Genomic DNA, 27,942 nt, shown 5'->3' on the forward strand with positions numbered 1-27,942 from the left:
TCAGGAGCAATTGCATATTCAACAACTCCTACCACACCAAGTTCTACTTAGTGATTAGAACCCAATAAGCTAAGCCGTTCTGGTATCGACAGATTATAATTTAACTTTTCTTCATTTTCTACTATAAAAAAATTAAATTGACGTACTTTACTTTGGTATACATATTTAAAATTTTAATAAATTTATTGTGTTCATACATAAAACCTAACAAACGATTTTTAAAAATATCTTCACCGGACTATATAAACAATATATTATATAATATACATACGATATCTTATTAGTTCTATCATGTTTATATTATTACTGCTTGAATTACTGTTTTGAATTAAAGTAGACTGTGTTTTATACGGTTGCTATGAAAACAATTTTGTATGTACTGTATTTAGTTGTTAGACCGATGTCAAAGCACAACTTTTTTACAGTAATAAAAATATTGTTTTAATTTTTTATGATAAACATTACTAAAATTGGCGAATAAATGATAATATGCAGTAAGTGGAAACCTTTAGATCGGTTTCCCTTTTTCGAAAGATTACACCCCGAAAGCTTAAATATAAATATTTGGGGAAACATTACTATTGTTAATATTACAATAATGTGGGATAATAATAAATTGGTTTGCTTCCCAAATCATAATACGTCATTTCATTTGAATAATAAATAAATTACAATTTTTGACCTCTTACAAGTCATTATAAAATTACAACAAGTTTAAAGGACTTATTATCGCCTAACTAATGTAATTATTTATAGTAAGATTTTGTATTTAATGTGAAAATACCTGTAACAAAATAACATGCACAAATATACTATTGCTTTCTAGAAACAATATACTTTTTAAATTTACATTGCTATTGTTTGGTATTAAATTGAGGTTCTAAAATTTGGCTATAAAGACCACAAAAATCTAAAAAATTTTGAAACAATTGCAGTAATTTATGTTTAATATAATTTGTTCTTGTTTATATGCCAGTATTAATGTAAAAGTAAAGTTTGATATTGAAAGAAGCAACCGAACAAAATTATAGACGCCAACTTATTAAAACTACCAGTTGAAGAGTCAACTTTGTTCTCTAACAAAAAGAGATGTGCATATTCATAGATATATTACTTAATGCACCTTCAAAGGTTTTACTAACACCAGTATTCTTTCATAAAGTAATTAAAATGCTGGTTTAAAAATAAATACTTCATACGATAATAATTTCGAGGAGAGAGACGTCTGACAAAGTAATGAATGGCACGAGTTAGACGTAGCGACGGACAAATGATCGTCTGTTTCCATTAGGGCTGAATACTTGTCTTAGCTCAGTAGGTCATCAGTTTCAAAGAACTATACCCCATTCATTGGTGCAGAAAATATCCTTTCCAATCCAAGAGCAATAATTTATTTTTAGACATTATATCTGAGTGACTCGTGTACTTTTGTATAACTGATTAAATGAAAATCACCAATATGTTGATTTCCATTCCTAAGCTATAATTTTAAATTCACATTGTGTAATAAATATGTAGTATATATATGTATAATCTAAATAATTATGTAACATAATTCAGAAGAAAATTATTAGAGGGCATATATTATTGCCGTTAATAAAACATAATGTGTAACTTTTAACATAACACAGGTTTTATAATATTTTCTATCCTTTAATGATAGAGGATATAACTGATGCTGGGTTTTTAAATCTGTAATCTGATCACTTCATCAGGTAAATATCTAAATGTTCTAATGAAAATTTCTTTATAAATTATTTAAGATCAAAATTAACTCCTCACCATTCCAAATTTTCCCTATGTCAAAACTTCTCAAAATTCATAACTCACTTTGTAGAGAATTGTCAAAAATAATTTTTGTTACTTTCATACAACTATGAATTGGTTTAATGAGAATTCAAAAGACTATTTTTAGGAATATAAGATACTTTTAACCTTGACAGTCCAGTTACAGCGGGTACAGTCTACCAGATTTGAATATTCATCTCGCCACTCTCATTAGTCTGAAGAGTCTTATTACATTTCTCAGTTTAACAGTTGGTAGCACTTTAAATGGCATTATAAGTATTAACACATCCACTCATCTCATTTGCCGATTCATTTAGTTTGAGTTGTTGGGTTGGCTCTAAGTGTTTAATTTATATTCTCTTAAAATGTGATAATATTAGTTTATACTCATAAAAATAAATAAGTTTTAAAATAAGAACAGTACATACAATTATTTATCAATAACTTAAAAATAAATACATAGTCATTTCTCTCCGCGATGCATCCTTAAACATGTTCATCCAACATCACTTAAGTTACTCGTAATTATTAGGCTTTCATTTTTGTTCCTTCCCTTATAACTTCAAGTGAGATAATAAATACCATTACAAATAATAATCTTCGACATCTGGATATACTCATAAGCGTTGATTAAATTTAAAATAACGGTTTTTTTTATTCAATCTCATGTAGCTTGTCTTCGTTGTAATTAAATTTAAGCTTAAGTTCTAATGACAGATTAAACAATTATGAATTCAATTTATTTTATAATTTAGTGTTATCCTCATTTTGTGTAACTGAATGTGCATAAAATAGTTAACAATGCTCCTCTATTAGTTAACAATGCCATTGAGCTAGTAGAAAGTAAAATTTTTTATTTGAAAGTTTTATTGAAATAAAATACGATTTCAATTGTAATAATTGTGGAGTTGAGAAAATAAACACCCTTTATGTTAAAGAGTGAAAAAGTTTGAAGTATTTTAAAAACTTCTACGGGAAAATATTTTACCCGTCGGCAAAATCACAGCTGTACTACCATCGCAATCAGTAACTTACAGTAAAATTGACGTAATATCTGTATCAGTTATTACGTGTGCAAAATTTATGCGTGAATTACAGAAAAATATGAAAATTGAATCTATAAAAATATAGGTTTTCCTAATGTTACTAAAATAAATAAATAGTTTGTTTACTTTATTAAAACTTGGCAAAAATTTCGAATTGCTATCCATTCGATTGTAAAAGTACCTGATACCTGAAGGTTCTTGAGATATGACGGCTGAAGTTAGTTTCATATTTTGAATGGTGGCGTAGGAGGCAGAAAGGAGTCTGTCTAAGAGCCTCAGGTTTCCAGAATATAATTGGACTGGGAGCTCTGAGGCTTTTGGTTTCTTCATCCACAAGGGCTCAAGTGAATTTAATATATTTTATAGACTTTATAATACGTAGACACAAATTCTTTTGGAATTTTTGTACAAAGACAACTAATTTTTGTGATTAATCCGTTGTTTTCAATATCACTTACTACTTATTATGTTTTTAAACATAAATTTATATATTTTATTAATGATTTAAAAATAAAATATTTGTAGATAGAAGTTTGGATGTACTAAAATACATGTTATTAATGGATCTACTTGCTCTAAAGTAAAAACACTTCCATCTGTATTGGAGGGTTTCAAAGAATCCTTTTGTGAAAGGATTTACATCGTCCTAACCACAAAAGTTTAATTTTGCATCGCCATACAGGGCAGGCATTACAAGAACTCATTTGACTGTACAAAGAGGACTGAAGGACTCTAGACGAGTTGGAATATTGGTTTGTGACCAGCTTACGGACGTCAGTCATATATTTCAATATGATGTCGTGCCTTAACGAATAAAGTGTAATATGATTTGTATGGTCTTAGGTTCTCGTGCTAATTTACATACATAAACCTAGAAAAATTGTAATGGTTTTTTAATTATATATTCCAGTATTAAAAAATTTATCTGTGATGATATATTTTAGTTTTTCTATGAATGTAATAAAAAATACTAGATAATTTAAAGCTTGCGATAAAATGAATTAATCTGTTTTTTATTATGATCTAAATTAAAAGTTGATATTCGTTTCTTCTTGCGTATGTGTAAATGTATATGAATACAAAATAATTGTAATAAACAAGTTATATTAAATTTTTGGGACATTCAATAATTCAAATTTCATATACCGAAACTAAAACTAAAACTTCCTCGAAAATAATGACTATTGCCCTTCACATACGATATACGTATGACTTCTAAGCATATAAAAAACAGCAATGCCTAACACTTCACTTTAAGTTATTATTCGGGGCTACACAAATTAACAAAGTACCTTCGTGGTAAAGCCGGCTTCCAACGCATCTACAGTCCCTGTGACATCCCTAATTAATAAAAACATAGATCGTCGTTTTATTTCCTGCATAACTCTACTGTAGCATAGGAGTAGGGCTGTGGCCCTCTAACCGGGGGGTCACCAGTTCGAGTACGCAGGTTGTTAAGAGAGTTTTCGGAATTAATTCTCACTTAAAAGTGTGTAATGCAATAAATTAAAATAAAACTGGCAAATAAATAGAAATTACAATACAGTCGTGAACTAATACTACAGCGCAATGGTTTACCCCTTCTTGAATAAAACTTCCACTACTGCATCGCATACAATATTATGGTTTATCAATTATTTCCTATAGATTATGCCATCATGACGTGATACTAGATGTATAAATTACCTAGTTTTATTCTAAATTAACCTGTTTTATTAACATGTGGTTCATTCAAAATGTGGACGTACTACAAATTATCCAAAGCTGAGATGCCAATGACAGATCAATATACACAAGATACGATTATACGATCAACACTTTATACCATTAGTTCATAATTGATACGATACAGAGAAATCATTATTAATTATACTATGATATGAATTATACCAATAAATATATAACAGGTATAAAGCGACCACAAAGATAAAGGAAACAGAATCGTCTCAGATCAATTAGTTGGTAAACGAAAACAGTACATTAATCTTTTATGCCATTATCAATTCTTACGTCATGCTGAAAAGTGCTCTATCTCTCTAATCACCTGTTCTAGTAATTCTCAAAGTATTATTAGCCGCTGGACTAACATTTCCCACGTGACAAGTAAGGATATCCTGACTTTCAGTGATTTCTTTTACAGAAAGACTTCTCGAAACGAAAAATTCCCTTTAAATATTACTACTATTTGCTTACGATGCAAAATATTAAACTTTTGTGGTTAGGACGATGTAAATCCTTTCATAAAAGGATTTCTTTGAAACCCTCCAATACAGACAGAAGTGTTTTTACTTTAGAGCAAGTAGATCCATTAATAATTGTATTTTAGTACATCCAAACTTCTAACTACCAAATATTTTATTTTTAAATCATTAATAAATATATAAATTTTATGTTTAAAAACATAATAAGTAGTAAGTGATATTGAAAAACAACGGATTAATCACATAAATTAGTTGTCTTTGTACAAAAATTCCAAAAGAATTTGTGTCTACGTATTATAAAGTCTATAAAATATATTTAAATTCACTTGAGCCTTGTGGATGAAGAAACCAAAAAGCCTCAGAGCTCCCAGTCCAATTATATTCTGGAAACCTGAGGCTCTTAGACAGATTCCTTTCTGCCTCCTACGCCACCATTCAAAATATGAAACTAACTTCAGCCGTCATGTCTCAAGAACCTTCAGGTATCAGGTACTTTTACAATCGAATGGATAGCAGCTCGAAATTTTTGCCAAGTTTTAATAAAGTAAACAAACTATTTATTTATTTTAGTAACACTTAGGAAAACCTATAATTTTTATAGATTCAATTTTCATATTTTTTTTGTAATAGTAAAACAGGGTATATCTTTATGCATTTAAATGTGTATTTAGTTGCAAAAGCATGTCTTGATTGATGTTCAAAATTTGTAAAGGGAAATAATAATATTTGAGAAAAGAAAAACACATTTAAGTTTTTTAGAGGAAGTTTTCATGTATAGGAGTTATTTAAATATAACGAAACCCCATGAGAAAATTACAAATAGTATTCAATTCGTTACCAACAAACGAGAAAACAATGGAATACGCACAACTGGCTAATTATTACCATCGTTCAGCGATACAATACAATCAGTAACACTTACATTTCGAGATATGCATCTGATCTTTTCTTCAGGTAAATTCCTAAATTAATGGCATAACTAAAATGTAGGTTACTGTAAACTAATTACCAAATTAATTTTAAGTATATGTTTTAGAAGGTACAAATAACTGCCATTTTCTAATTGTCAATTGAAGTGCATTCATACTCGAAAAATAGATAATAAGGGAGCATCCTACCCTAAACTACCATTATAGTTCAAAGTTTGAAATCTAGTGGCAGTCAGAATAATACCAAACTTATTTGAGAAAATTTGTTTTTAGTACATATTTTTTTAACTAATTTAGTCGTAAATAATCAAAAGTTTATTTACAAAACTATAGCATTAAGAACAGTGCCAAATATGGGACCACGTAGAGGATAGAGTTCATACATCTAATGAAGGAAATTTGGAAATTGAAACAAAGAAATGGGTAAATATTATATCTTTAAAAATTAAAGTGGGTTCACCTGAGTTTTAATTTCCTTACTGCAACAAAAATAATGTGAGCCTAACCTCATGCAATGTGGTTGGTTTACAATCTAGTTTTTACTATAAGGAAGGTTTGATTCTGTACCTAAATCATTTATATCAGTTACGTCACACCAATACTCGCGTAATAGGCTTCGTTATGGCTTCAAGCAAAACTTCTATAGCTACTCGTATACTCGTATAACTATGTTACATGTAAAAATATCATATGATTGAACTTATTTTATATGCAAATTTATTTTTTAAGCGATTTTTTCCCGTTGCCATCATGGTTTATCCATTAGACTAATGTAAAAATGTTCACTAACGCTTATCCTCTCCTATGTAATGGAATGCATCATCTAATGAATAATGATTATTATTTGTATAAATAAATGAATCTTCAGGAATATTTAGGTCTGTGAGTCAGTTATTGTCGTTATATTATAAAACATACAGACAGATAGACAGAACTAAGACTTATACAGCCTTAAAGTTATAGCATTCCCTATCCCCAGCCAATGATTGCTTAAATTACACTATCAATACAAAAGAACAAGCAATGTTGGATATAAGAAATAATGTTTGAGGAGTTTTTTAAACTTTACAATATATATCCTATTTGAACTAAGGAATGAAAAAAAATCGAAAGTGTATTTACCTATGTGTTTGTTTATTTTCTTCAGTAATGTTTTAAGTTTCCAATATAATCAGCATTAGAAGAAATATTTGACCACTTTCAATTATAACATAATATTATGGTTTTATAGAAAATTAGGTAAATAAGGGTAAGTTTTTTACCATTTTCACTCACATTTTTGTAATTAATTTCTTGTAACAAGATAACGTGGTAAAATTTTGTATTAATAATGAGTATTACATAATCCTGAACATAGCAGTAATACTTGTAGCGTGGAATAGTCTTTCAACTGCAAGTCGTTAATCAACGATTTTTGGTGCTCGATGAGAAAAGGCTGTTGAATATTCAGAAGCTACACAGCGGAAGTCACTGTGTCGTGCAGCGTAGAGAGGTCTGGTGAATTATATGTTGTTTTCTGTATGTTGAATAAGCACAACATAAAAAATTATATAGATTAATCATTAACATTTCTCGAAGTTTATTAGAAATAATGTTGCGTTTTTAAAGATAAAATATTTCATTTTTAATACAGGTCATTAATTAGATTTTTAACAATTAACTAATAACAACAATAAATAATTAAATTCAAATCAAAAATACATCAATGTATTGTTAGTGATTTAGCACCTACGATAAGACACAAATTCGTGCCTGACTGCCTGTCTTTGTCTGCAAGATATCTTGAGAATTAATTGACCCACAGTCTAAAAATATTACATAATTGTCATTCGATCATGATTACTACGATGGCTGTGAATGTGACTCCATGATTCGCTTGACTCAAGTAGTTGAGTTTGTTTCAGGTTAAAGATAAGTAATCAATAAACATTTGCTCAGTATTTTTAATTTATTTAATGCTAAATAATATGTAATAATTGAAGTTTATACAACTCATAGTAATACAATATAACATTAAAAATGCCATGCTCTTTTTAATTCTTAATATTAAACCCCTAGTTCAAATACAACTTGATATATTCTCTTATTTTAATATGAAATTTAAAAACTATTTTTTTAACAACCTCTATGTACATTTAACCGAATAAAGAAAATTAAAATGTATCTACTTTCATAAATTAATCATAAATCTAATTAGGTGCCCCAAAGTTATATTATGGTACCTTACTTAATATATATAGTAACGTACGGTACTGAATAGATACTTTACTACTACTTGCAATACGCTCTTTTGTTCTTTTTAAACATAGTTTGTACGAGATAAATCATTAGATTCTGATAGGTAAACTTGTATCTTTCATTGAATTTTTCATTTCATCCACTGCGGTATGCGGCTGATCAAATTAAATCTGCAAAGTCGATTAAATGCATCTGCGAGAGAAACCAATGATAACCCATCCGACCGTTTACCCCAGAGGTGTTAAAGTAAATATATTGGTCCCATTTAACAGAGTGAATTACTCCGATCAGCTCTGCACCGCAACTGGTTGAAACAAATCAGAACTTTCACTCTATAACCACCATTTCACTTAGCGTGATATAGTGATTGGGTGGCTGATAGCCTACCTAAAATAGGCATGGTTTCTCTTCAGATTATATTCCAAAATGATATCTCGAGAAATGAATTGGAGTACATATCTACATTTGCTATCAAACCTAAATATTTAAATAGACGGAATTTAATTTAATAATGACCGCATAACGGTCGATAACATTTGGCTCCTCTAGGGTATGTCTAGAGGACTAATTGAAGCAATAATATACTTCAAATTTTAGATACAAATTAATACAAACACATTATGGAGTATGATGATGATGCATGTCTGTCAATATTAAATTATTTCACCATTTGGCAAGAAACTCGTTTAAGTGTCTTACATACATTGGGGGGAAGGCATATCCATCTGTTACTGCTCAAACTTGGTTCAATATGCAGGTATACTGCTCAAACTTGAGTGAATCCTGTCATGTACTATGAGGCCAGTTGTACACATATATTGAATGGATGGCTTTGTTGTAGCTCTCTACTAACGTGCTCTACGTATCTGCTTTATGTGGTAATATTCCAAATTTCCTTCATTAGATGTATGAACTCTATCCTCTACGTGGTCCCATATTTGGCACTGTTCTTAATGCTATAACTTTGTAATAAACTTTTGATTATTTACGACTAAATTAGTTAAAAAAGTATGTACTAAAAACAAATTTTCTCAAATAAGTTTGGTATGTTCTGACTGCCACTAGATTTCAAACTTTGAACTATATGGTAGTTTACGGTAGATGCTCCCTTATTATCTATTTTTCGAGTATGAATGCACTTCAATTGACAATTAGAAAATGCAGTTAATTTGTACCTTCTAAAACATATACTTAAAATTAATTTGGTAATTAGTTTACAGTAACCTACATTTTAGTTATGCATTAATTTAGGAATTTACCTGAAGAAAAGATCAGATTGCATATCTCGAAATGTAGTGTTACTGATTGTATTGTATCGCTGAACTGATGGTAATAATTAGCCAGTTGTGCGTATTCCATTGTTTTCTCGTTTGTTGGTAACGAATTGAATACTATTTGTAATTTCTCATGGGGTTTTGTTATATTTAAATAACTCCTATACATGAAAACTTCCTCTAAAAAACTTAAATGTTTTCTTTTCTCAAATATTATTATTTCCCCTTACAAATTTTGAACATCAATCAAGACATGCTTTTGCAACTAAATACACATTTAAATGCATAAAGATATACCCTGTTTTACTATAATATATTTATAAAGAAAATTAAATAGTTTTAATTACGCGATTTGTGTTATTCTACTGAGACTTGTTAGTCTAGGAGTGAGATTTTGTTGAAATTATAGAACTTGATTTCATCTAGATGCAGCATCTCCTGCTAGGCCTCTAGCTATTATTTGATTGCTTGCTATATCTACAACTGTTTTTGAAACAAAAACAGTTCATTAAAATGATATTTTTAAAATTTTCATACAATTTGAAAAATAACGGTTTTGTATGACAAAAATATATTTAAACTCTAAGACCCATTCTTTATAAAAATGCAATATTTTAGGGAAAAAATTCGGTGGTTTGTTCAAAACTTCTGCATGTTTCAGCTGTATCCGAGGGGACTTTGTCAAGCTGTTTCTTCACTTGGAGCGTGGGGAGGTGAACGAGTACACTCCCTGGTCCGGCCTCCTCTGTGGCGGTTATACCGATGTGCCTCATGTCTTCTACAGCTCAGGCCCCGGTCTTGTGCTGGAGTTCCACACAGATGAACTGCACAGCAACTCATCAGGGTTCATCGGTACCTTCCGCTTCATTGATAGAAGTTAGTATATATAATACATTTTACAAGCATGTATAGGATATGTTTGATGAAATTTTTGTTCTTTTAATGTGGAAAATATACATTTTTCAGGCTAGGCTAAAAGATTATCAAAATGCATCTATTACCGATTTATATCCACAGTGATCCATGTATTTATTACAATCGGTAGCACGTTACGTATGTATGCTGTTAGTGTCAACTAAATTTATTTGGAAGCATAAATTTAGATATTTGTAATAAAAAGTACGTGGTGAGTTTGCACTGAAGGTAACTTAAAGTACACGTGTGTAAATAACCTTCTACTTTCCACAGTTTGGAGGTTTTTATTTCTACACAGTATTGTGAGGTTTGGATATCTCACTATAAAACATAGCGCTCCATGAAATAATTTGTGTAACAGAGAGAGATGTTGCTTCTAACATCAGGGCGTATGGTCTTTTAGTTTCATACGAAAACACTACTAATAATCTGGATTTTTTTAGAGGATTTGAAAACAATTTAATTAAGTTAATAAATAGCAAAATAATAATTTAGTCATTAACAAATAGTTTTATTTTTATATAAATCTTACTTTAAAGAATGATATAATAGTTTCTATGAAATATATCCTTGTAATATTATCAGTAATTAAAAGAAATAAGCGAACTTATTAATTTACACATACAGCAATAGTTTATTATTTCGTTTTAATACTAATATCTTTCTATTTCATAGAAAAGTTAATCTGGCTATCAAATATTTGTATAGCAGGATTTTTATGATAAATTTTATATACTTTATCTTATTTCACTCGTTATCTGATTAATTTTATGTACAAGTAACCGATACAATGAAGTATCAATAGCCATAACAGAAATAACACTGATCAATCTAATAAAAAGTTATCTTAATTTGTCTTGTTGATCATCATTTTCACCTTAAATTGTGAGCCTTTGATTAGTTGGTACTATGACAAGGAAAAATGTATAAAACAATTTTCAAGTCGCAAAAGCCATCTTATCAAGAGTTAAAATAGTAAGGTGGGTAGGCAACGTCGTGAATTCCAAGGACCTCAATTTTTATTAAGAGTAGAATTAAGATATTTAATTCATAGCTAGAAAATATACACATCTTTTCTGTAAGTGAATATTTACAGAATGTCTTGTGAATGTTCAAGAAATTTATGGTTCATTAAATTAAATCGTATTTTCCCTTCATCGTCATATACTACTAATTTGCCTAATATGGCATATTATTAGGATTAAATTATTTTAATTTCCTTATAAAATCATTACCGTAATATCCGGTTTACCAGTGAATGCCACTTTAAATGTAATAATTTAATGTAAATTGTAAGAAGAATTAGATATTAACTAATAATTGAAATCATTGATGAACGAAATCATGTTATATGTATGTAGTATGGAACAATAGGCTAACTAGATGAACAATTCCCTGTCAGAAAATATTAAAGAATAATAATTTGCAATACCTAAATTTCAAATTTGTACTGAAATTGGCATATTATTAAAACAATATCGGTAACTATATACAATGTTTTAACTGTTTCTTTAACAAAGTCAATGTTATACAATATCGCTATGTTTAAACGTATCGCGTTATACATGCGTGTATGAAAGGGCCACACAAATGGCAACGGAGAGCTACAAAAGCGGTGCCCAACTCACACATCTCGTTCCAGTTTGAAATTATCACAAAAGTTACACGAAATATGGCAAAAGTTCGAGTTCTCCTGAGTTTCATTTGACATTTGACGGTGGAGCTATGAAATCCGTTTTATATACGACTGACCATAATTTTCTAGGGCGTTTGTTCATTCTAAAGTAACAGCTTGTTGTAAAATGCACCATTATTTAAGTTTAACCATAAACAAAATCTGCTTAGTTGTGTTGATAGCCAAGGGAGACAATATGAACACAATTTATAACTTGTTTTACTACATTGTTACATTTTAAAGTTAATATTTTTCCTGTGCCTTAAATTGGTACAATAAAAAACTACTTTAACCTAATTTAAGTAATGCAGGTGAATTGTAAGTAACAATAACAGTAAAAAATAACAATAAGTATTTATTTATTTATATTTTCTTCATACACAATAAAAATCAGTGCAATATTTTATAACAAATTATAAAATCTCATAAAGAATATGACATCAAATTTAAATAACGTATAATAATGCTAAGCTAACGAAGCCTATCACTCGAGTTGCTGGAGAGATTTTTCTGTCTGCCTATCCACAGGATATATCAAAAAGAATTGAAATGTTTGCATGAAGCTTTGCTTCTATAAAAGTAGCCACACCGACTTAGACGTTTGTGAAGTCCATGGTATTTGGCTGAGCTCAAGCAATATTTTTATATTGGTATTATGAATAACGTTCAAGGTTTCAATCTATATATCCATGAGTTTCTCCTATTTAGCATGATGAAAACTAAATAAAAACAAAACAAATAATTATATAAAGAAGTTGAATACAATCATATGATATTTTATATGTAACATGTTAGTATTTGTAGATAATACTTACAGTAAGTAGGATAGGTAGTACGGTGAAAGTAAATGTTACAATTTAGAGACTAGATTTGATTTTAAAGCATTCTGGCACTGTAGTACACGCCATATTTTACCGAAACCTTTATTATTCAAACACTGCTACGAAATCTAACTCAATAAAGAAAACTATGCATGCGACCAGATATCTCGAGAAAGATTATCTGCTAACTTAAAATTTACATCAATCCCTTTCTACATACAAAGAATGTGTTCTATTATGGTGCAAGCCCAACGATAGAGTTTTTTAGTGTAGTGTTTTGTCGATTTCGTTTTTTCATTATTGCATGTCTGTCTATCTGCTCCTAAGACATTTCAGAATGTAGAGAGTTTTAAACATGAAATTTTTCCATGCAATCTCAACGAAGCACATTACATGACACCCGTGTTATGGAATAGTCATTCCTTGTATCTGAAATATTATTTTAAAATGTTAACCCATCCTAGCCTATTTATTTTAACGAGGATTACGATAACTGGTTCATCTGTATCTCCTTTATTTCAATATGAATTTTGATATGTTGACTATCTTAACTATAAGTTTGACTTTCAACAAAGAATTTAAATAAAAATCCACTCACGCTTGTGAAATCGAGTGTGAGATCGAAAACTTTCACCGATCTCTGATTTTATATCTTTGAGAGCATTTTTTAATTAAAACTTAATTGTGCCTCTCTCAAAATACAAAAAAAGTGCTAAGGAAAATTTGAAAAGTGTATCTTAGCAAACTATATAATGATGTAAAAATTTTTAAATGCTTAGTGAAATACTTAAAATATAGTTGTTTATATGTTATAATATACTATACTTAAATATAAAAAATCTGGTAGAGATACGCAATGTGATCTAAATTGGTTCAACATCGGGCACGAAACGTTTATGGTACTCTAGGTTAAATATTCTTTGATTACATCTGTCAGAATCAAGCTGTAAGAACTCTAAACGATTTGGAGAACTCTGACAGTAATTCTGACAAAAAACATTAAATGTATTATATTATATAATATGTTTTAATGTAATGTTTTACGTGATTAGTTTAGTAAATTATGCCACAACATTGACATTTAATGAAGCTAAATTACTAATTATGGTTGATAGAAAAAACTTGTTACTTAAAATTATTCTTAATTACACTAGGAATCGTGGTATAATCCGTATAAGAAATAAAAAGTGGGAAAATTTCATTTGTTTTGGTACAAGCTACTGTGGTTTTAAAAAGACAACTATGGCCACTGAGTGATTATTCTGGAACTCGACTTCATGGCTTTTGTTGAGTATTTCTTAATTAGAAATTGTAATGTTTTATTACTGATTTTGACACGATGCCTACATAAATAATTCGTTCAATTTCTATTTCTATAATTTTCAAAACATGGAAAAAAGTTACTTTGCTATAACTCGTTAACAAGTAAGTTAAATAGAGAATCGCGTAGGAACAAGACACCTATTTGAATGAATGTACATCCAAAATCTTTAGCAAAATACTATTGTTCCAGAAGAAATTTTAAAGTTAAAAATATTACATTTTAGAACTGTATATTAATATTTAAAAAAATTACAAAATATGTAAAATATCGCCTAATACAACTTCCTGTCCAACTCTTATACCATCAGTAAGAGAGTTAAATTGGACAATCCGTTTTATAGTTAGATATAATTTCGCTAACATTATCTTATTTTGTAGTTAATTTCATACATAACTGTATCTATATTTGTTTGTATGCTTTAAATAATTATTGCAGCTCTCAAGTAAACAATATATTATACTTGAAAAATATAAGCTGACAGATTAAAGATTAAAGTATGTTTTACAGTTATTAACAGATTTCCAAGTAATTTCCTGAAAAGGATATTTTATTATCCCTGAATTATTTCAACAATTATTATTTTAATAAAACTCATTTTGGTCTCTTCATATTAGAAGTTTAAGGGATTTTAAAGTAACATAAGGTGCTTAAACTCAATATTTCTTTGTTATAGCGTATTACTGGTAATGTATGGCAGCAGAGTAACGACAGTGTTGTCGAGTAACGACATATTACTCCGGCGAGTAACACTAATATAATAGCCATCCTAACCTAACAGTCACTATGAACACTTCTTTTAGAGAACGAAATCATATCACTTAGTAAGTCAACTACAGTTTTCTGAACAGAATTGACCTTTTCATTGATATTTCGTCCCTGAAATTAACAAGTTATCAGTAAGATAATATTGTATCTAGTTAGTTACGATAACAAACATTGAATGCAGTACAAAAAGTACGCTACTTTAACTTTTTCCCCGTTTTTCGATAAAGAATATATATTCCGGCTTAGTAAATACTTTTTGTGATTCAATGTTTATCGAAATTAAATTTGGATAATTAGTAGGCAATTTAGCCATTTTGTAATCAATAACTATATTTACATGAGATATACGTTTATTCATTTGTAGATTAAGGCCATTAAATGGTATTGCAAATTAAATTTGGTCTCTGTCTGAAGCTCTAACTCATGTACTTATTGTTAAAATTTCATACTTATGGGAAGTTACCTAAAAGTTACACTTGTGAGCTCAGATCCATATCACACTGTTTGACAATAATGAAGGTAAAAGCTATAAAACAGGAATATTTATTAATAATAAGTTGTTTATTCGTACATCTTGGCTTGATATACTTTTTAATTGGATACATAAACTTTAATTCCTACAGTAGGCTGTTTGAGTATAATTTTAGTTTAAATTTTAGTTTAGTAGTTTTCAGTTAATATTCTCATGTTTAATGGAGGTGGATTAATTAGTTGAGTTTATTCATTCGAAACAGGAAGTGTTCATTATCATTATCATTATCGTTTAGCCTACTCCGCAATTATAATTAATTAATTATACCATAATGTTTTACATTTTTTATGCGGGGAATGTAGTTTTGTTCATCTGATTGTTTACTTTAACTCATGTGACAAATATGTTAGCCCAGATGTGGCCCTTGTTTCCCTAGACGGGCAGCGATGACGTCGGTAGAGACAAGAGCTCTTTAATTAAGGCCTCGTTGAGTCCACCAGGAGGCGAGTGGTTGATCAATACACCAGACTTGTTAAAACAATGCTTCAAAGTTAGGCAAATTTTCCCATTTATAAAGGAGCCACTAAACCACTTGGCGCCTTCTCGTTATTTTTAATAAATTGTTCTGTTACACAGTTTAGATGTCGACTGTGGGTAGTTACAAAAATCAAAGCCCATATCTTGTTTTATGCACATTAGTAATCTATATTATAGAGTATACATTATACAATATAAATGTATGAAAACTAAATTGTTTAATTTGCACACAATATATTTTAATAAACACGAAATTTAATACTATTTTTTGCAATGGTTGCGCGTATAACATAAATTCTTAAAACGGCTGGCTAGATTACAATATCTATAGGGTCCATATATATGAGAACACTTAAATACCTATAGTTGATTTTGGTTAAAATTGTGATTTCCATTTTAATGTTTTCATAACTAGTCGATATAATTTTAGGGAACAGTAATAAAGCTCTTAGTAATTCACGATACTCTCTATTTTTTAAATGTACTAAATTATATAACTGGTGGTATTTTAAGTAATAAAAGTAAGACCTCCATGTATATTTATATTTCCATGTATTACTTACATGAGAGTGGTAACTAATTCCATAACCTGATTCTGATTATTTAGTTATTATTTTTTCCTGCGGTAATTAAAAAAAGAGATTTATTAATCCTGCTCTACACTTTTTATATTCAACCATAAAAATCCGAATATATTTTCAGGATTCTAGATATTATAAAACAATGAACGGTCTCTGTATTAATATAGCAGATTTTCAAGAATTGTGTGGAATAGTAAAACCTTCGAGGCATACCTTTAAACATTTTATTACATAGATACGGAATTGTTTTACGTATAAAATTAACTATAGGTAAGGTAATTTAATAGGCTTCGCTGGCCAACTTCTATATATGTCTGCAGAACAAAAAAACACGTTCCTTACTGTACATCTTTTATTTACAATGGAAGGTTTGAAATGATAATAGGATTTCGGATATTTGCCATCGTTAGTTTTGAGGATTGGAGCCTTCGCTCCTTCGTAAGATCTAAGGACAAGGTGTTAGATTTGCATGTACCTAAATCATAAAACATGCAGCAATGGACTGCCACTAAAAAGCAATACAGAAATGGGACACACCAATTATATTCTTGGGGTCAACACATGAGAAAAATGAAACCAGGGGTTGTGACTACATGAAATTCAAGATCACAAGGACACGTCTCACCAGCACAGGCGGAAATTTGATACTAACAATAAAATCAATGTCAAATCAATCATTTCCGGTTCTATCGTGGCATTTCATCTGTGTTGCAATAAAACAAGAAGGTTAAGAGGGTAAATGGTAAAGGCAGCCGCAACCGAGGCTATGTAATTGTCCTATAACTTTACGTCATTGTTTACGTAAAATTCATTTGGTTGAAGTTAGATGATTATTAAAAGATTTATAGGATACTTACTTAGTTTTTTTCAATAATGGCATCCAAAGTGGTATAACCTCAACCGATGGTAGACTTAGCGCTTAATATGCTAATGTTATGTCTAAAACCTAAATAAGATTGTTTTTGAAGAAGTTTTCATTGTGGTATATTATGTTGTTTTTATCAAATTTTATGTGTTGATTTATACAGTTCAGCAACTACGGAGAGTTTTCATTTGCTTTATTTGCACTTATTTGTGACAGACGGAAGCTATCCATTTTATATAAGATCCGATTTAACGTTTTGATTTATTTCAGCTCAACTTTGTCTGAGCACAAGCTCTTTGCTATTGTGAACAAAGAGTATGCGGCTACTTATTTCACATATCTTTGATGATTCGATTGGAAATTTAGACGTTGGCACGGTAGTGATTCTTAGTTTTGCCTTTAGGTCGTTCGTATCTTTTACTACACACATATCCAGAAAGAGGAGTTTGTTTGGACTCCGACTTCCTTGGTGAGGTTTATCTGTCTCCTTGTTCGAACGATATTTCGACAATGTTACCTAGATATAACCTTTTCATGAAGTTTTCATGAAGACTCATTTCTATATGACGACATTCAGTTGAATGATAGTACTTGTCATTCAATCGGTTTGGCTGAGGGTTAGCAAATACTTTTACTTTGGTCTTATAAAAACCATAATGGATGTTGTTAAAAATAACATTCTTAGCAATAATGACATCATTTAATAAATAAATGTAAAATTAAACATGAATATATTCATATGACATGTAATATTAAGTAAATCAGGTTTTCAAGAATTTAGACAGATCCATTAAATTACATATGTATTTTTAAGATGTCGAAAATACTTTATCGTACGGTATCAATCTTCACTATTGTGAATTTTATAATGGAAAGCAACTTATTTCTAAAGAAAACCTATTGACAAAGTAATCAACTGATCGATGAAGGAAGGAGAGGCAGAGCAAACACAGTCCGTACAAACCGGCACGTCGCAGAAAAAACATCGTGGTCTGTTTAATCGTATCATCAATAACTGTATCGGTGCTGTGTACCAAAGTGGACTTGATTGATTGGCAAATAATATTATTCGCACTGTAATATTTGGTATTATTGATATGCAAAGGATATTGCAAATAGGTTTTAGCATTTTAAAAGGTTTTATAACAAAATATTACATAAATGAAAGTTAATAGTAAAAATAATCTCTTCATCGTATATAATAGTTCTATAGTAACAAAAACGAGATATAAGTTCTAACACTAGGTATCGTTTATTACTTAAACTTATCTGATTTAAATAATATTTGTGATACGTTATATGGGTTTAAGGTGTGCTGTCCATGACAGTCGATACCAATAACGTTGATGGGGGGGGGGGGTAAAATAATTTTTGAAATGTTTAATTCTATTCAGAACATAATTTATGTTGCATAGTAAACATGTATTTGGCAGACATACCGATGTCTATATCGTTAAAAATGTATTGAATGATGGAGAATTACACGATTATAACATTTATCCCAGTATAAAATTCTATTACACGTAGTATTTAAAGAATTTATAGTGCTTACCAACCTGAGAGATAAAATCATTTACTACAGTCAAAATTTAAATATTATGAGTAGTAAATCTGAAATAAATTGTAAAAAGCGTAATTACCTTATTTTAAATACATTTTCCTAAGAAATTACCACGTAGGTTTTTGTCATATAATATAAACGTACCGCAAAGAAAAATCTTTTAGACGATTGGCCCATGACTAAGCCCCTTTGTTGAAATCAGGAAACGATGTTTGCCTCGTTTTGTTGTCAGCGGGTCGTTTGCCTGGGTCGGAACCGCGACCGATCCTGATGGATGGATCTGCTCAATTCTTTGTTTCATGTTCGTCAGTGAGGCCTGACATTCCCGCCTACCCTCCCTAGCCACGCCTACTCCTTGCTCATCTCTAAAGTTGATAAACTGGCTCCGTGTGCGATAAACAGGTAAAGTATCAGAATATGTATACAGGGTGTCAATTAAGTCTGGAACCTCTTTTTAAATTTTTAAACCACAATATAAAAAAATACCAAAGTTCACACAGGGGAACATTTTGAACACTTACTTTGATCACAGGTACTTAAAAATTGGTGTTTACATGTAATACTTAATAATTTACATTGTTAAATTGTTTTAAAATTCAAATAGCTATAACTACTGAATGAATCCACCTTTTGAAGTCCAGCGGCATTGTACTCTGCTAAATAAGACCTTTAATTTGATACCAAACTTGACCTATGCTGCTATTTAAGAATTTTGTCTGACTCCTTGTGGACCGTCCCCCAAAGGGATTATCCGGTCGGTAATTGGGCAGATGTGTGCGTTACTATCACCAGTAAGCACGTGTGAACTTTGGTATTTCTTTCTATTATGGTTCAAAAATTAAAAAAAGAGGTTCCAGACTTAATTGACACCCTGTATATATATATATATATATATATATATATATATATATATGTGTGTGTGTGTGTGTGTGTGTGTGTGTGTGTGTGTGTGTGTGTGTGTGTGTGTGTGTGTGTGTGTGTGTGTGTGTGTGTGTGTGTGTGTGTGTGTGTGTGTGTGTGTGTGTGTGTGTGTGTGTGTGTGTGTGTGTGTGAAGTGTTTTTGGAAGAACTTTTAATTGACTACCATTTTAAGAAGAAATTTTAATTAAGTACGATAGCTAGAATCGTCACTGAAAATTTCACGTCAAATGAATAAATGTTGCAATTAAAGAATTAAAAAATAACTGAATATTAATTTTTTTTTATCTGAACATTGAGTAAATCCATTTGTTTAAGGTCACTTTAGTTTTGTTATAAAGTCTAATCCTTGTAATATAATTAATTACTATTTAATTCAATTTAAATTAGATTGTACTCTTTAGAAACACGGTAGAAGCATTTAAAAGCATATATATACCACATATCACCACATTTTAGGTTTTCTTTACCCTCATTAATAATAATTTCTAACACGAATGAGCGATTCTCTTTTTAGACTCATTTTACCTTCCGCTTTGACCACTAGCCTGTACTAGTATCCAATACAGCAAAAAAAGTGAAATGTCTGTATAGTACCAGTTCGGCAGCACTGATGAAAAGCGCAATGATCACAGACTGAATCTGAACTCGCGCTATCTCTAACTCAGATTCAAAGACCAACGCCCCAGACCGCTCGGCACAGGCTCTCCCCCTGCCCACATATTACTACGTCATTGGAGCTTGTATGTGCTGCAACTCACGTGTAGTCTTTTTATCACAAAAACCAAATATTCCCCATATTTTTCCTGTGGTTCAAGTAGTTGCAGTGTTCATATATTCGGTTACAAATAAATTATTTCAATACAAAATTAGAACATAATAGGACAAATTAGATTTTTATACACACTTTCATACCGTGCATTGAATTTTAAAATACTTTCCTGAAAACCTACCTAGGATGGAAAATAATGAAATACTAAAATAAGTAAAATAGCGCTATTAACACAAATTATTAATTTCTAAACAATGCCTTTAAAGTGGAGCCAATTCATGAAATGCCGAAAGGGTAAAATTATATAGTACATGACGAAGATTTCTTAAAAATCTCCATAGATTGGACTAAAAAAGTGAATTTTATTTGTGTTCCGGGACCAAAAACCCCTTTTAGTAATGTCCATAACGAAAAAAGATAAGCATATTTGTTTCTCTCTTTGTTAAAAAATTATTCTTATAACGATGAAAATACCATACACACCTGTAAATTAACTTAAGTGAAATAAGTTGTAATATTTTAAGTTATGCCTTAACTAAGGTAAACATACGTAAATTGAACCTATCAAAAATAAATATCACGTAAATACCTAACACAAATCAAAAGCTCTCGGAATGCATTAAATTACAGTAAATATTTTGTTCAAAAATGCACTGGTAATTTCCAAAATTTTTAATCCCAATACTGTGAATGAGAACGTACATAATTATATGTTTTTAATTGTATCTTAAATTTAGCTGATGTTATTATGAACCTGAACAGCTTTAAATGAGAGATGAACCTAATTAAATAGTTGTCTGACATAGTACAATGTTATAGTGGACCTTCTTTATAAAACCTTTTAAGTATAAAAATGCTTGGATGCTTGGCACGTCGGTAAATCTCTACACTGCAACCTCCACCTCACTGTCGCACCATGCCCCCTAATCGTAAAATAATCACTACGAATTCTCTTATTCAAGTATATTTTTAGGAGTATGTCTAAAAACCCACAATATAACGTAAAATTAATCCAATAGTAATATTGTTTTGAAAATAGTGATACTATTTGTACATGAGAAATTTAAAGCAGTGCTTACACCTTTATATTTCGTCGAACAATGTAATGAGTCACTGAGTATGTTACAGTATAAAATTACCAAAACTTGTATCTTTTCATATGATATTGCGAGAGTTTGAGATATGAAATTAGGGATTTTTTCTAATTCGATTGATCTTTTTTCTAATTCCAAAAACGATCAATATGAGGTTAAAAAATAAAGCATATTCCTCATGTAGAGTAAATTATTGACAATATAGAATATAAAAATTACTACTTATGCAGATGCTATTGTATTTTATAATAAAACAAATTATTTTTTTTATTTTACCTTAATGACATTTATTAGATTTCCCAGACCTAAATTTATATTTCTCATAACAATACTGATCCTTCCAATAATATTTATATAAACTAGTATTGAAAAATGTTTTTTATATGATACATTTCATATACCTACCGGAAATTCTTTTTAAAGGAATACTAATACATCCTATAACATTTATAGAACTTTGTATTATAGTATGATTTATATGTTTTTGACAATATATCATTACTAAAACTCTTTAATTAAAACAGTTATAATTTACTTTGAACTGTAATACGGAAGCTTAATGAATCTCTAACTTGCATTTCGTTTGTTTGGCATAATTGAAAACAGGAAGACAGACAGGTGTACTAGTTGGAGCTTCCATTTATTCACAAAGGTTTATCAAAATTCCAGTATCAGTGAACAAAGGGTTTGTTATTGAACATAAATGCTGATGTGGAACGTAATTTTTGTGAATACCACAGTAATGTTAACTTATTGTTTCAGGACAAACACACGAAAGGACGTTGTTTATTGGTTTATATTTTAATGAACTGTTACCATAACAATGAAAAGTATAACACAGTTTCAACTGTTATAACTTGATATACATTTTTTTAATTTTACCATAAATTACTTGTAGATTGGACATTATGTTTTAATAATATATAATTTACATTTAGTGCGGCTTTACTCAATACCTTTATGTAACTAACCTACAAAATCTTTGGACAAAACATGGAATATATTTATGTTTATTAACATCAAAACCTTTATACCAGTTTTAAATAATTAAATTACATAAATAAAGTTTCCATGCCACTCTTCACCTCATATATCAATACATTAATTGGTGGCACGTGACATCTCTCGGATAAAAAATTACAGCCACTAGAATTAATTCTTTAATTCCTAAAATTCGTAAAAAAAATCCCGAACGGGTATGTTTTTCTAAAAATGTTTGGTACTACAACACACGTTTCCCAGTTAAATGTTTCAAGTTATTTTTTGTAAATAACCTGCTTTGTATTTTTGAAGGCACAGATAAGCAAGCTAACCTCAATGCAGCTCCTGTTATTGTAACTCTACTAGTTAGTTTGTGATTACATTCTTAACATGGGTTAAACACCCTTTTGATCACAGTGTTGCACTCGTTTTTTTTGGTTCTTTCACATGCGACTGTATTTAATAAAGAAACTAATATAATGTTAGGATTTCCGTTTTGAGCTCTTCTTTATTACGTCTACAGCATTCTGGAAGGAATAACGTGGTTGGAGGGGTTGAAAGCAGTTGATAATAAAGGCGTACTGTTCTGTGAGGATTTGTTTGCTCAGCTTTCTCTGGGACTTTGACGTCATGCTACTGTATCACAAATCCAATACTGATTGTGTTCAAATGTGAATACAACACAATTAGAAATATCTCACCCTCAACTGTTGCATTTGTGTGTCACATAGTTGGGATTCTATTGGCGATAGTCTGTTAAATACCAACGGCATAATTGATTAAATGGATAAATTTGCTTTGACGAATAAATGGTTTGATAATCCAACGAATCAAATAAAAGTATCTAGTTTTTTATACATTTTAACCATATAAAATATTTATGTCAATACCTAAATTAATAGATTGAAATACTTTAGATCATAACAGACCGACTTTCTTCCACAAATAAGTAGAGCAATTAGTTTCAGATCTCTACTTATTATAACAATGTGACTACAAAAATCTCTACGATTTTTAGGGCTAAAAGCACATGATAATGGTACCAATATATTTTGATATTCCTAAGTCTAATAAACGAGAATTTTCAGGTCCTACTTACAACTTACATGTAAACATTTTCTAGGAAAATTCTTAAAAGTTCTATTCTGTCATGTTTTTCTTTAAGATATTTAGGCATGGGGTGTACAATTTAATCGAAACTTTGCTTTTTTTCAGTTCCAAAGCTTTTTTTACCTATTTAATCCCAGAAAAGAGATAAAACTAATTAATAACTACATAAAAAGAATGTTAAATTAATATAAAAGTTCATATTTGTGTTTAATTATCTATTTTTGAATCTCTAACCCATACGATATATCAATTACAAGTAAACCGATAAAATTAATAAACTATTTCAGGAATCTCGTATGATTCGAAATTAGTTCAGATTAATGACGAGATTAGTGCCCTAAATCTTTCTTCATGAATCCCGGATTAATTTATATCAAATGCTTATCAAAAATGATTGACAGTAATAATGTAAGGAGGTTTTTTGTTTTTTAAGTTTGTAGGGGTCTATAATACTGGTTATTTACTAAATTAACCCGTTATTAGTGATAGTTAATTAATGAAAATAACTTCAGTCATTTGGCATGAAGCCTTAGCGAGATCTGTTACATAATAATGGTGTACTCCTACCTTTTAATTTACAAATTATACTCTACATCAAATTGCATTTATTAAGAAATGGATTTTTTGTCCACTTTTTTTTATTTTCAATTATAGTGAAACGTTATCAAGTTAATCTTAGCGATATATTATTATTGTAATTCGTGATAAGTTTAACGTTCAAAATATGATGACATAATTCAAAAATATAAAGATAAGACTCATGTAGTAAATTATAACTCAAAATATATATTGTAACTATTATTATAAAAGTTTATATGAGGGATTAAACTGTAAACTCATTTTGGAATATAAAACTATTAAAGCAAATAATATTTATTTCTACAACGCTGAAATGTTAAAATTGAGAAAACTTAATTTGGTAGCTCATTCCCACGAAACTTATATATAAAGTGGAGTGATTAAAAAGTAGTTATTGCTACCACTTCAGTATTTTATAGTTAGAGCTTCACTTAATGTGATTAAAAAGAAGCTAGAACTACCCCCTGTAGTTGTATCTTAACTTTTCTAGAATAGAAGTTGTAACTTCACTTTTGGTGTGATTAAAGTATAGTTACATCTACCTACCTATAGATATATCTCCATTATTTTTGGAGTCTGTAGATAGGCACACTTCACTTTTATGTCTTGCGTGACTTTTAATGGCGATGTTTATGCAAGTACGGGAAAGAAGAGTGTACGGTGAAAGAAGAGTATTGACTAAGTTGCATGGAGCTGATGCGGTTTGAAAGTGAGAATATAGACTTTTTAGCAGAACAATTTCTACGCCTAGTGACGAAACTCGGGGGAAAGCACTCACTCCAAGACAACGATTGGAGATTTTTCTTCGTTATACAGCTGATCCGGGGTTTCAAAGTGGTGTAGCAGAAGATATTGGAGTGGACCGTTCGACAGTTTGTAAGAACATTAATTATGTGATGAACTGTATTTTGGAAAAACGCAGACAACTGGATACATTTTTCCTTCTACAGTACAAGAAATAAATAATGCAAAGTTGATGTGGGCAAAGAAATTTTGATTTTACCAACTGTTGTAGGTGCATTAGATTGCACGCATATCGAAATAAAAAAACCATCAATGTTCGGTGATGAGTATATAAACCGAAGGGTTACCCCAGCATCAACGTGCAAGCAACAACGTGGCGAACAGAAGCGGAATGAAATGCTGGGTTTTAATTTAAATGTAAGTAAATTGTACAAAAAATAAAATTGTTAAAAAGTAAAGAGACTTTTTTTGAAAACCTAGATTAAAATACAACCATACAAATACAAAAAAAACCATAGGCCTAGTACAAATGTGCAGGGCCTTTGACATAACCCCACAGCTCAATGAACACTGTTGGCAGGCATGCACATAACGTACGTGGTTCATGCCATGTAAGCTATAAATCTTTTTTTTTTTTTTTTTTTTTTTTTTTTTTTTTTCTGTAGGATAAGGGATAGTTTATTATTGGGTAACTGGAGTTGGGTTTAACTAACCGCTAAGTTACATATTAAACATCAGATTAAATGAATAGTCATCAGTTTGAGTTTCTTTCTCAACTGTTCCTCCTTTCAACTTTTGTAACTCAATTTTTTTGTTACTCAACTAAGTCTAAGTTTTTTCCACTCGTCACTGCTGTCATTTCTTGTCGCTTCTACTGAGGTTGACTGACATGCTCCAGCTGCAAAACTGCCTGGTACTTTTGTAAAAACTGGGTTTTCAGCCTCACCCAATAATGCCAAAAGCATTTTTTCCCACTCACGTAGTTTAATTTTTTTATTTCCTGTAGCTTTCACATCAGATTTCTTTTTTATTTTTGTTTTCATATTTTGGAGCATTTTGTTCATTTGAGTAGCATTTACTTCATTTCCTGTAGTTTGGGAATACGTAGAACACAAGGTTTCCCACGCTTTCTTCTTTTCTAATAAGACTTTGGGAACCCTTGACTTTTCCAACAACACAGTATTTTTTCTGATAATATTTTTACAAATAGCTCCCTATCCGCAACCAATTTCTTATCAACGTCTCCTTCATCTTCAGATGATGTCATGATACCTATAAACAGGATAAGCAAGAGAACACGAGTGGTAACAGGAACACGACTCAGAACGGCACGTGAGTTGTCTGTATGGCCTGCGCCGCACTTCACCGCTGCAGACTGGAAGAGTGCGGAGTGGGGGAAACAAGTCTGAACATGAAAAGTAGCTGCATCTACACTAGAGTTGTATCTACCCGTAGTTGTATCTCCAATTTTTATAGAATAGGGTAGTTGCAACTACGGAGTGTTAGCGCGTGTTTTATCACTCCAGTTTGAGATAAAGCTATCACTACACTGTAGTGTCTACTATGAAGTTGCTACGTTTTAATCACTTCACTCATAGCCTACCCGATGAGAAGTCACTCGTGTGAAAACTTCCATTAAAAGATTTCAATCTTTCCAGAGAGTGCCTCCTGTCCCACTTCATTCCTAATTTCGCAATTCCACTGAAGTGATTGTGAAATAGTTTCAGAGATAAATTCCTTGTTTGTTTCATATGCGTTTAGTAAACTGTTGTCAAATTTTATTCAACCAAATAACAGTGTAACACTACTGGTTCACTTGGATGAAATAGATAATTTTTAGCAGCTAAAGTGTTAATATGATATAATTTTGAAAAAAAGCTCTTTAATAAATTCGTGCAAAAAAGTCTACCTTTAAAAAAAACAGCACAAAAGTGGCGTACCTACCTAGCCAACGAACTTCTTCGTATATTTATAAGAACATTTACGTAATAACTTTTAATTTTTTGGACACTTTGTGGCATGTAACATTGCCAAAATATTATACATCTCCGTATATACCCTGTGTATACAAACACAAAATCAGTCAAGTTTTGTTTTTTTTTAGATTTAAAAGAAATTTTAAATAGGTTTTAGGTCCAATAAATGCATTAATACGTAGATTAGGGGAATTTTAAGACGTCCCCTAGGAGTACTTTATCAACTTGGGTAGAAGGGCTCTGAATGGTTATCCTGCGTCAGTATGTTTTAGAATGGCTGTTGTAATTTTGGATATGAAACATCATTTTGTAAGGCGTGCCTTATCGGCCCAAAAAGTTACTTTGAACAACAATATTTAGTCATAACTTGTTTAATAGAATGCATGCACCAATTATCACAGTTATATTGCATAGATAAATACGACGCCTAAGCACGGCGTGTAGAGTATTCGGTGTTATTGGCTTCAACTAAATATTTTTTACGAGTAGAATTTTAAAGCTTATTTTATAAACATCTAAGTTATAGTTTGTCCCAGAAGGGTTCACGTCTGGCTGGTTTATATTTCCCAGTGGAGTGCACAGTGGGTACAGAAAAAAACCAATGTGTCTCTTAAACCTTAACGATTTCCAGGAGCAGCACATTACTGGTTACCGCAAATGTTCAGAGATTTTAGGGCACAAGGGTAATTTTATAGGTCTAGTCTACTATGGGAGATGACTGTTGGAGATGGTGGGGTTAGTTCCCTATGAATAAAAGGGTTTTAACAGGCTTGATA

The 27,942-nt window shown here is 30.5% G+C and overlaps 1 protein-coding gene across 1 annotated transcript in view; it reads left to right on the plus strand.

Annotated features, from left to right (window-relative positions):
- LOC124363452 (neuropilin and tolloid-like protein 2) overlaps positions 1 to 27,942 on the plus strand; it is a 1,362,382-nt gene that overhangs the window by 753,548 nt on the left and 580,892 nt on the right. Inside the window, exon 5 of the mRNA XM_046818700.1 lies at positions 10,138 to 10,352. The gene's annotated coding sequence lies outside the window, so the exon portion shown is untranslated. The remainder of the gene's footprint in view (positions 1 to 10,137; positions 10,353 to 27,942) is intronic.

This window comes from Homalodisca vitripennis, chromosome 5 (genome assembly GCF_021130785.1).
Source record: "Homalodisca vitripennis isolate AUS2020 chromosome 5, UT_GWSS_2.1, whole genome shotgun sequence".
In the NCBI taxonomy this organism is placed as follows: domain Eukaryota; kingdom Metazoa; phylum Arthropoda; class Insecta; order Hemiptera; family Cicadellidae; genus Homalodisca; species Homalodisca vitripennis.